Raw genomic sequence first — 12,791 nt, forward strand, 5'->3', positions numbered from 1 at the left:
TGGAACCAAGGGTTGTTCCACCTGCGCACGCAATTATGGATGTATATGAAGTCACCAGGCACCCGCAATTGTGTGGTCATATGTTCGGGATCTCTAATGGTAGTAGTCGCTACGTCTGGTGTCTCTGTCGTCTCAATATTGGGAGGTGCAATCTGTCGGGAGACACATTTAATTGCCCTAGTTAGTGTGGTCAAATAATCTTTGAACTCATCACCTAGCACCGCTTCTGCCCTATGTGCGTCTGAAGCTCTTCTTACATCAGATATCGGGGAGTGCATATGCCGACCAGTGACCACTTTATGGGGTGACAAATGGTGGTCTTTGCTGGGTGACATGTGTAAACTGAAGAGGGCCAGGGGCAAACAATTCACCCAGTTTTTCTTCAACGTCATTCACAGTTTGGATAATTTACTTTTGAGAAGTCTGTTTATCCTTTCAACAACGCCATTGGCCTGTGCGTGGTAAATCAAACACATCCGGTGCTTGATGCCAAGGAGTGCTGTGACGTGCTGAAACAATGCATTAAAAAAGTGTGTGGCATTGTCTGACCTTAAAACCTTGCACACCCCCTTTAGAGGGAAAACCTCACATACTAAATATCTAGCAGCACCCTTGGCATCCGGGTGTGGGCACGGCCCTTCTTCCACCCACCTTGAAAAAGGGTGAACCACTACAATGAGGTACCTAGATCCATTACAACGCTCACCCATATAAGCGTAATCTATGTGTAATTTGTAGAAAGGCCCAGTAGTGCAGGGAAAAGTGCCCTGTAACGTCTGTAATATCATCCCTGCACTGAAAGTTTGACATGTGGTGCAATGTATGACCATTTCTGTGATACTCTCCTGAATATTAAATATAAACCAATGTTCCTGTATATATACTGCTATGTGCTGCTTCAAACTGTGAGAAGGGTAGTGTAACTGTTCAAATGCCCCTGATATCAGCTCCTAGGGCATTGATGTCTTCCCAGATCTCTCTTGCCTCCATAATGGCTCTGTTGGGGATTGCTTGCAATCTCTCAGTAACCACAACTCTTTCTCCCAGTCAGGTGCCCTTCCTTGTAGCACGATGATCTGGGCGATGGGTAATACGGTGTAAGGCGCTGGATGTTCACTTGTGGGTGGGGCAGTCACAACATATTTGGCGGGTATTTAATTTGACAGATAAGCCACCATGTTGGCGCCGCATCAGTGGCTGCATTCCCCATCGATATTTTGTCCGTCCCGTTAGTGTGGGCGGTGCACTTGATGACCGCCACAACAGATGACTGGGATATGCTTCTAGCAGTATTTCAAATAGTGAAGCAGGCTGTACTGGGGTTCCATCTGCCCTCCAAAACCCCCTCCTCTTCCAGCGGGATAGACCAGCGTGACGAGTTGTTGTGATGTACGCTAATTCAGAATATATTGTAACATGGCCCCCTTGAGACGCTCTCAAAGCCTCAATAAGCGCGATGAGCTCCACCGCTTGTGTAGAATAATGCATGGGCAACCTTTTCATGACCATCGTTTTATACTCCCCTTCCTCAAGTCGTAGCACCGCTTTGCCAGTCTGTCTTTGCCCACCCTCCTGGTCAATGAGGGAAGACCCATAAACAAAAAATATCTCACCCTCTGACAATGCACAGTCCCTTGCTTTGGGGGTGTCGTCCTCCTTCCCCTCATAGGTGGCACAGTCGGGCACCGTTAAATCCTCTGTTGTAGGCATGTCAGTTAGGAAGGTAGCAGGGATCACTGTTTTGCATCTAACCACATGAATATGGGGTTTAGAAATGATAATCTCATATGCTAAAGATGTTTGCGTAGTCAGAGTAGATGTTGACCTTTCCAGAATGGCAAACAAAGAGTGTTCCACATACAATGTAACCGAGCACCCCATTGCAATTGTAGAATGTTTCTCTATTGCGAAAGCAGCAGCTGCTAAAACTTGTTCGCATGTGAACTGCCCTTGCATCACTGCATCCAGAGTGCCGCTATAATAGGACAAAGGCTATTGGCCCATAGTACTCTTTTGTGTCAGTACCGCTGTCATAAGCTGACCATCTGAATGTGAGAATAAGTAAAATTCCAGTGTGTAGTCTGGAGGGGCCAGTACGGGTGCCGAACTAATGACCTCTTTTAAATGTTTAACTGTTTGATCATATCCGCCGTCCATTTTAACTTATGGTCCATTGTTTTTTGTGCTTCCTTAAGTGCCTGCAAAAGTACCCTGGTGTATGCGGCGTAATCTAATATCAATGCCCTACAGTAATTACACAGGCCCAGAAACGTCTGCATTTCTTTAACTAAGGCGGGTCTGGGGGTGGCACGTACTCACGCTGTCCTGTCTGGTAATATCCTTTTACTATTTGCTGATATGAACTGCCCCAGATAGAGCACCTCCTGTTGGCAGTATTGCAACTTAACCTTGTCGGCTTTGTACCCCATTATGGGCCACTAATTGTAGAGGTATAGTGGAATCCCTTCGGCAGTGCTGCTCACTATAACTACACACTAGCAGGTCATCCACGTGGTGGATAATCGTGCTGCGTACCTGAATGTGCCATAAATCAGCATGCAGTATCCTGTTGAAGATGCTTGGGCTCTCACACTACCCCTGAGGTAACCTAGTATGTTCGAACTGCCTCTTGCCCTGTGTAAATGCTGTGAGGTACCTTGGCTCAGGATGGAGTGGCATCAAAAAGAATGCATTTTCTAAGTCTACCACAGTAAAGCGCGTGGTTTCTTTAAGGATACTGCATAAAATTGTTGCAGTATTTAGGACAACTGGAAACGTCGATGGCACAATGACCCACTGGTCCAGCAGGGCCTGTGTTGTATTTTTAATACCCTCCTCCACCTCCCTCGATAATGAACATTGTCTTAACCTGCACAGCACTGCACATGGTTTCAGTGTTATACGCACAGGGGTCACATCTCTCAGTAGTCCTACATCATGTGGATTTGTAGTTCACAACTGTGTAGACATGTGTTGTAAGTCTTCATCAAGGAATAGAGGTGAGGTTAGTACTGCCATCAAAGGGCACTACACCCTCCGATATTGAACCATTATGTCACAGGGGATACAAATCTCAAATATTATTTCCCCATCTTTATCATTGTTCTCAAACAGCTCATCATCCATCACTTCCTTTAGCTGTACTGTTGGATCTATACAGAGCACTGTGCACCATTCACACCCATCTTTGACAATCCCTATCACGGCAAACCTCTTGTCGGAGACCAACAATCACTGCAAATCCAGCAATAATATCGTTCCCACCACCACCTCAGGTGACACTACTGGACAAAAGATGAAATCTGTGGGCACTCGTCAACACTGTTTAGCAATCTCAGGCACTGCCTCCATGATCACAGTGATACCGTAAATGAATATGTCAGGGTCCACGGGAATCCCGCGGACCCCCATTTCCCTTGTCATTGTGTGTATTATCAATATCGCTCTTATAGCGCACATCCCAGGCTTGGAGCAAACTATACCAGGATCTGTAAATTATATCGTCATGTTTAATTTGCTGAGCATGTCCCTGCCCAGTAAATTAACAGAAGAACATTTGTAATATGGTAAGGGCACCCACAATACCTTTCCCCCCACCTTTACATCCAACAAGATATTTTCCTGATAAGTGATCATTTCCCTCCATGATACATGATTTAATTGCACCTGAGTCCACCATAAATATCAACTGTTTGTTTCCTATCTCTGCCCCGACCAAAGGTTCCTCTTCAGATCAGATGGTCGTTGACAAATGAGTGCTCTCTGTGGGCTGTCCTAATCAGGATATGAGTTTATTCCAGGGAATGAGAAGCGGTTGCCCACCATCACTGCTGCTCGGCCAAAGGAAGCGGTATCCCAACTCGGCACCCTGCTCACCGGGGCAGCACCGCCCTGCTTGGGGGCTGCTGATTACATGTTTGGTGTCGCCCCTGTGGTAACCCTTGGTTCTGATATCCTTGACCCTGTTGCAGGTACCATTGGGATGGTCCAAACCCTCACCCTCTTGTTCTAAAACCTCCTACTTTCGCTTCTCAAAATACCCCTCATCCTCGCTGCGGTCCTCCATATTGCCAATGTGGGCCAGGATGCTAATGTCCCGCCCCACTGTCCTTGTCCTCCTTCATCCCAGAGCGCAGCAATAGTGGTGCTCACGACTTGCTGGGACTCCCTGTTCCCTCTAACTGTACATGCTTCGACACATGCACCTGAATGACAACCTTTGCCAATTTATTTTCTACTAATTTTGGCTTCGTCTGCCTTAATGCCTTTGTGCTGTTTCCCTCTACCGTTCCTTAATCCTTTTGCAGTTGTACACTATTATGCTCTATGTTTCCCGGCCACCCCTTTTCCTCTATACCCACAATTGTATCTATAGCCTTCTGCACTTCCTTTGGCAATCCTCTCTTTACAATAAAATAGTATGATATTGAGCGATCCCACGGTCCTTCCGTCTCAGCTCTCCACATCTCTTGTAATTTAAGAGTGAATTTAGCTGGGTCCTCATCATCCCACATTGTACACTGCATCAGGGACTGTAAATCGGGTGTATCTGCGAAAACTCTCCTTAATTAAATTATTGTTATCCATCTGATGCCAGGGCACATTCTGTGTTCTTCCCGCCCATTATGTATTAGGGGGCATCTGCATCCCACTTCTCATACTCTTCTTCACATCCGGCCGGTCCTAATCCTCAACCTGTCTCTGCCCCTCCCCACTTGCCTACTGCTTGGGGGGGGTACTCTCAGCTGCCTCTTCATCCCTCCCTTCTTCTTCACCCTGCTCCTCAGTGAACGAGTCACTATCGTCCTTCCTCTCCATATCTCCCACCACTGTATCTGATCCAAAATATGTCCACTTACCACCGTCCCCTTCTTTTTTGACACATACATTTTGCATTCCTCCCTGAACCATTCAAAGCAACAAATCTCCCGATCTCCATTCTCCTGATCCATCTTCCGGTGCCCCTACATCCCTCACCTCTTTTGAGGATTCTTGTATCCTGTTCAATTTTGTTAACAACTCTGACAACCTGTCTTCGAACTCTCTTGACCTGACACCCTAGGATGCCGACACTTCAGGTGGGTTTGCATATGGGGTGGGGCAGCGGTAGCCTGTGGTGTTACTGGTGCTGAAGGGATCCCTTCCACAGCAGAAGGGGTCCCTGTCACAACAGGTACGTAGATTGGATTTGTATACCCGTCTGCAGGATATGCTGTCAAGGCATATAATCCGCTGCCCTCTACTGTTGCCCCACCCTCTCCTTCTCCCTTTCTGCAGTTTCTTTCTTTCTGTATCTGCGCCTCTACTCTGTTCCCTTGGTCTTCTGTGTCTTCGAACATCTTATTGTGTGAGCCCTGCCCTGTTCATGGGCAGGACATTCCCCCTCCTCCTCTCTCTGCAATCCACTGCTTATGATATTTCTCTACCATGTCACAATACAGTGGCAGGGCCTTATACATGTGCTCTATTGGCGTTCCTCACCCCATGCTAGTGATGTCTGTCTCTGACTGAGCCCACAAAGCCCTGCTAATGTTTCCTGCGCATGCTGCCTCTTGCTTGTGACAAAAAAGAAAATCAACCCCCACCCTCTGTCCCCCTTCCTTGTACACACACACCACTCCACAAAACCCCACACCACACTGCGACACACACAATTACTATTGCTAAGGCCTGCTTTTTCTCCTATAGAACACGAATACAATACACTAATATAACAAGTTAAAATAACAAACACTACTTATTCCAGGCCTATTATGAGACCACTACTTTTATTTATGTATTCCCCATTTAAATAATATACTTTATTGTGGTACCACCTTTGCTCCCCTTTGTGAAGGGGCTCCCTGCCTTACCTTTGATGTACCTTATAATGCCTTACCGAAATAATCTCTTCACAGTACAAACACTAACAAAAGAAATAACACAAACCTCACCCACGTCAAATCAATGACCTCGTTTTCCAAAGCTCCCACCTCTCAAACTGCCTCATGCATCTGTCTCCTACTTGTTATCGCTGAAAAGAGTCTATCACATGTGGGTGCTCACCCAAACTCCTCCATCACGGGGTTCCAACATCGGCCTGCACCCTCCTCAGAGCCGCGCCCGGCTTCAAAGAGCAGAGAGGACTTCTCTTAAAATGCCTCCTGCTAAACCACTCAGAACATGTGTTTTTTTCGGGACTGGTCACTGTAGGTTAGTGCGGCTCATTCTGGAGAACAGGCCTGGAAGCCTCAGCAAATACGGGGGTGCTGGGATCATGTTGGGGTCACCAATTGAAGGTAAGCCCCTAAACGCTCACACCAGAGAGAATAGAAACCGCTAGGGAAGAAAGGCCCAAGTCGCTCTTGTAAGGATAACAAGTTTTAATCTCACACGCAGATGAGAGCAACAGCAAAGAACTTTGCTGCTAAGAACGTTCTGGCAGAAAGTATTACAAGCAGAATCTTATAAAGGAGAACATCGTCATACATGGCACAATACATATAGTAAAATCCTGTGCGGCTGGTTGGTGTGCGCCTATACATAATCCGCCTGCTTCATAAGAGATGCCAAGCCATTGGTTCCAACCCAGTCCGTCCATCTTCCATCATGTGGGTGCTGCAGTAAAGTACCAAATGAAAGAGTCCTCCGGAGCACAAAACTGATACTCTCAAACTCTTGTCCTAGTCTGGTTTCTATTGGTTGGTCATCTGCCTACATGCAGGATTTATTGACTCCAGAGCCCATGGCTACCTAACCAAACAAATGTCCATCCAGTCTACATTCGGCTCAGCTTCTGTGATCCCCTTAGTTGATGAAGTTCTGTGTCACCTCCACCAGTCTTAAATATTACTCAAGCTTCTTGAGGGCTTTTAGTTGCAGCCAGGAACGTCCATGTCTTCATGTCTATTCCCAGGCCTCTCCTCTTCCTTTCAAGTTGTACTGTGGGCCCCTCTGGCTTCTAGGCTCCTCACTGCTCTGATAACTGCTCTGTCTTGCCTTGGGCAAGCATGGCCTCCTTGTTCCTTCTTGCTCTTGCTGTCGCACTCTCTGCCTGCTTCCACCTCAATCGGAACTGCACTATCTCCCCTTAGTGTTATCTTCGCTTCGGAACTTCCAAAAGCTCCTCCTGATGTTACTTTTCTCTCTTCCAAACTTTTCATCCACTCTTCCTGACACCCCCTCCTCCAATTCATCACTTCCTCCTAATATTATCACCTCCAATCTTTCACCTTCTCCTGATGTTTCTTCTCCAAATCTAAATCTTCATCCTGGGTGGGAATTTCAGAAATGGGTGTAAAATATTGAACTTCACTGAGGACATCAGTCCCCCGCACATCTCTCTGTCCCCTAATCAAATCTGCTCTATTGGCAGCAAGCAGTCCACCTGATTTCCTTTGCCCTATTTACCTCCTTTCTGCTTACACCTGCATCCACTCCACTTTTGACCTTCACTCCTCCATTTTCCCTTTCACCTCCACCTTTCACTTGATTCATCTTACACCCTTACTGCCGCTCTTTCCACATATGCTCATCCCTTCCCCCTCTTCTCCTTTCACCTCCATTCTTTTTACACTCTCCTCTGCTCTCCTTTTAACCACATATTTTGGTGGGTTTAAAGTGGTCTCTGTAGGGATTTAGGTGAGTAGGGACTTCTTTCCATGGTCCCTTGTTTACTCTAGGCTGATCCCTAATTGTACTGTCTTCATTGTTAAGCATGCATGTATAGGTAATTGTGTTCAGGGACCAGAGGGATAATGGGAGTTGTAGTTACCTCAGGCCTGATCCCTGCTGTGTGGTGGGTCAAGCAGGTTTTCTCTTTTACAGTTCATTGTAGGGCTGCTGATGGGGTGTGGTGAATGCCTGGGCTGGGCTACAACTTCATCAGCTTCCCAGTTACCTGTAGCTGTCCACTAACCAGTTCTTAAAGGAGCCTTTTACAGGGTATCTCAAGTTGGTTTGAAGCGAGGGCCCTTCCAAAGTCGCCTTAGTCGGTGCAGCTGGGTTGAGATTGTATTGCCTGGTCTCTAATACGAGTGATTCCATGAACCTAGATAGAATCTCTGGATAGGTATCTACTAAACTAGGTCCAGGGTTGGGCAATTTCTGGTCCACTGGTGTAGGCAGGTGATAGTCCAATATCTAATTTGTTAGAGCTAATTTTATCCATGTCCACTAACAGGTGCGCAAGTGGGGCCCTGCTCTTCTGGCCTTTCTTTTGGGGTTGGACTTGAAGCATACAGTCGTGAGGCTCCTGATGGCAGCATGTATGGAAATGCATTTTTCTGCATCTTCTTGAGAGGAAGACGTTTGCCCAGAGGCAGATGACGGAGCATGGGTCTGGCTCGGCTGCCCCCGTGCAAGTTGTTTCCCGCCCAATATATGAGCCCTTTCCCGTTTGAGAAAAGTACATTTATAAGGGGCTTCATCTCATCAGAACAAATTTGAGGTCAAGGCCAACATTTACTTGGCCAATGGCTTTGATCCCACGTCTGATACAATATGTCACAGCAATGGAATCCAGCCTACTCGAGGAAAAAGTCTGGGTCACCTTGATGGTGGCTCAGACTCTTATGCAGAGGTCGGAGCCTAAGCTTGCCAGGCTACACTTCCCCCCATTTCCTATGGTGCAGATCCCTCAACTGTAGAACTCTGGAGAACATTCCTTCCTCCGCTTCACCTCCTTTTTTGCATTTCCTCTCCTCTCATTATTTCTTTCTTATTTGTTTTATTTATTCATTTTTGCTTTTGTAGCAGCGCACTGAACCCTCAGGCATCTAGGCACTAGTTACATTAGAGAAAGGGTGAAGGGGCGTACAGGTAAAGGTAAACAGGGAAGGTAGGAGCCATATGTTCAAGATGTTCAGCAGTGGTACAGTGTCTTGGCTCTGAGGTGCTTGGGCGAAAAGCCAAGTTTTAAAGTTTCTCCTAAAGGTCCAATAGGAGAGTTCCATTCTCAAGAATATGGGGGATTGTTACGCAGCTTCACGGCGAAGACAGGGAAGCTTCAGCCACCCGTAGTGTGGCGATTGAAGCTGGGTAATTTGAGCAAGTGGTCGTGTGAGGATCTTAGTGGGCGAGAGGGGATGTATTTTTCCACATGCTGACAAAGTTTGCCGGTGCAGTTTCAGAGAGACACTTGTGGACAATGGAGAGGATCTTGAACATGATTCGCTCTCTGATCGGTAGCCAATGGGCGTCTTTTCTAGGTTCTGAGACGTGGGTGTGTTTGGTAAGGGCGAGGGCAGCTCGGAAGGCATTATTTTGGATGATTTGTAGATTTTTCATGTTGCTTTCTGAGGCGCCAGCAACATGGGTGTTGCAGTAGTCCAATTTGGCCCTGGTGATGGCTCTAGCAATTGTGAGGCAATTGGGTACGAAAAGAAAGGTTTACTGGCGTTGATCGGTTTGGCTGTGTTGGTGGCAGCGGATGAGATGGTGTTAACTTAACATGAGAGGTCGAGTGAAGCGTCCAAATAGATACCCAAAGTTTTGGCGGCGGTGAGTTGGGGATTAGGTTGCCGTCGATGTTGAAGGTTTTGTAGGCCGGATCCAAGTTGCACAGAGTGGTGGGAGAGCCAACAATGAGAATCTCGGTTTTATAATTGTTTAAGCACAGTATGTGTGTTGCCATCTAGTTTTGGACAATGTTGTAGACTGAGTTGATGGTAGCGTTGTCCTGGTGCTAAGTGCCTGAGAGGGGGAGGAAAATTTGGGTGTCATCGGGTTAGGTTGTGTAGGAGATGCCGAGGACATCCAGGTGATCGAAAAGGGGTTTTGTATAAATGTTGTACAGAATTGGGGAAAGGCAAGAACCTTGGGGTACGCCAGAGATAACTGGTGTGGGTGAGGTGGCATGATCGTCTATGAAGACCCGAGAGAATCTGTCTGTTAGGAAGGATCTGATCCAGTCAGTGGTTGCAAGAGAGAGGTTTGCCGTGGTGGTGAGGTGATTGCAGAGAAACTAATGGTCGACAAGATCAAACGCGGCTGAGAGATCCAGCATGAGGAGCATGGTTGGTTTACCGGTGTCTTTGATGTCGTGTGGTTGATTTTTCATATCGAGCAGGGCATTTTCCGTGCCATGCCTTGTGCAGAAGCCTAATTGACAGGTGCCTAGGATGTGGTTGGCTTCAAGGTATTGTTATACCTGGATGTAGGCTGCATGGTCGAGGATCTTTAGTTAGAAGGGCACTGTCTGATTGGACGGTAGTTGTTAGGGATGGAGGGTTCGAGAGAGGGTTTTTTTTAATAGCGGGAGGATCAATGCTTCTTTCAGGGATGCTGGGATGCTGAAACAGTCTTTCTTCTCCTATCACCCCTCTCTGGCCTCCTCATCACCCCACCATGCAATTCTCCAGTTGAGGGCAATCTCCCGTTATCTCCTTCTCTTTTGTTCTTCTTGCCTCCTCTGCTCTTTCAACTTTTCCTTTTCTCGCCCTTGCTTCTCTTTTCATCTGTTCCTCTTGCTCTTTCCTCTACTCCTCCTTTCATTGTTGCTTCTCCTGTTACTTTCTCCTCTTATTCTTTCATCTCTGGTCCTCTAACACCCTCTTCTGCTCCTCTTTCCACCCCTCTTTCTCCTCTTCTCCTCTAATCCTTTCACCTCTGTAATTCTTAGGTTCTCCCCTCATCCTATTACTCCCTCTCTTCTCTACACTTCTGTTCTCCTCTGTCCCTTCTCTCATTTCTTCTCTCTCTCTCCTTCTCATTCCACCTTGCGGCACTGCCACACTCCTTTCTCCTTCTTACCACTCCTAACTCACAAACGGCTTAGCAATTCTGCTCGCTTCAATGTGTCCCCAGATTGTGGCTCTGGTGCATACAGGGGCGTGTGTGTTCATGTGTGAATGTGATACCTGCATGCTGTTTGATTAGCCCAAACTCATACAGACTTCAGAAAGGGCAGCTGCAGGTTCTTGTCTTGCACTCCGCACTGAGGGTCCTCGAGCTGATGTATGAAAAACCCTGGATTCTTTTTCCATATCCGAGCAAGCACGTTCCAGAATGCGGGGAGATTTGTGGACGTGGCAGCAGGCTGGAGGTATGGTTACTGGAACGATGGGTGAGCTGCACTAACGAGCCTTTCCATGAACTAGACCACAAACACAATAGTACAGACCAACATAAGTTCCTTCCATAGACAGTATGTTATTATCACCTGTGCATTGATGTAAGCATATTATAATGATTACTATGACATGAGTGAAATGTTGTGGCAAAATAATACAGTTCGACGTGCACAGAAACCAAACACATTGAAACACATAAACGCAATACTCTTATTAAACCATTAAAAATATCTATGTGCCTCCATTTTAGGGACACAGGCCTTAGATTTAGAACTCTTCTTGGTGCTAAAGCTGGAAAAGCCCATTCTCAGGCTTTCCGATTGTACGGTTAATTCATTGCCCATTTAATTGTGACTGCAGAGGGAGGTTGGAAGCAAGATGGTGAGGAGCCATCCTAGCACTATGGATGGTTCGGGTAGCCAGGGGTATCCTCTGTATACCCCCTCCTGGGACCATGGTCATAAAGCGGTGTTTGCGGCCGACCTCCAGGGTCCTCCCAGGAACATCAATTTGCCCTATACATTGAACTTGGGACTTCGTCACAAGCATCAACAGACAATGGTCCTTGAATCATAGAGTAAAATCAGAGACTACTGACAAGGAGCCCCGAATCACAGACTCAAGTCAGAGACTACTGACAATGAGCCCGGAATCATAGACTCTAGTTAGAGACTACTGACAATGCGCCGATATCATAGACTCTAGTCAGAGACTACTGACAACGAGCCCAGAATCATAGACACAAGTCAGAGATTACTGACAATGAGCCCGGTATCATAGACTCTAGTCAGAGACTACTGACAACAAGCCCAGAATCATAGACACAAGTCAGAGACTACTGACAATGAGCCCTGAATCACAGACTCAAGTCAGAGACTACTGACAATGCGCCGGTATCATAGACTCTAGTCAGAGACTACTGACAACGAGCCCTGAATCACAGACTCAAGTCAGAGACTACTGACAAGGAGCCCTGAATCATAGACTCTAGTCAGAGACTACTGACAACGAGCCCAGAATCATAGACACAAGTCAGAGACTACCGACAATGAGCCCGGTATCATAGATTCTAGTCAGAGACTACTTACAAGGAGGCCTGAATCACAGACTCAAGTCAGAGACTACTGACAACGAGCCCTGAATCACAGACTCAAGTCAGAGACTACTGACAATGCGCCGGTATCATAGGCTCTAGTCAGAGACTACTGACAACGAGCCCTGAATCACAGACTCAAGTCAGAGACTACTGACAAGGAGCCCTGAATCACAGACTCAAGTCAGAGACTACTGACAATGAGCCCTGAATCACAGACTCAAGTCAGAGACTACTGACAACGAGCCCTGAACCATAGACACAAGTCAGAGACTACTGACAATGAGCCCGGTATCATAGATTCTAGTCAGAGACTACTGACAAGGAGCCCTGAATCACAGACTCAAGTCAGAGACTACTGACAACGAGCCCCGAATCACAGACTCAAGTCAGAGACTACTGACAATGCGCCCGGTATCATAGACTCTAGTCAGAGACTACTGACAACGAGCCCTGAATCACAGACTCAAGTCAGAGACTACCGACAATGAGCCCGGAATCACAGACTCAAGTCAGAGACTACGGAAAATGTGCCCAGAATCATAGACTCAAGTCAGAGGCTACTGACAATGACCCCGGAATTACAGACTCAAGTCAAAGACTACCGACAATGAGCCCGGAATCACAGACTCAAGTCAGAGGCTACT

Source organism: Ambystoma mexicanum, chromosome 1p, assembly GCF_040938575.1.
Source record: "Ambystoma mexicanum isolate Mex_15411 chromosome 1p, UKY_AmexF1_1, whole genome shotgun sequence".
Lineage (NCBI taxonomy): Eukaryota > Metazoa > Chordata > Amphibia > Caudata > Ambystomatidae > Ambystoma > Ambystoma mexicanum.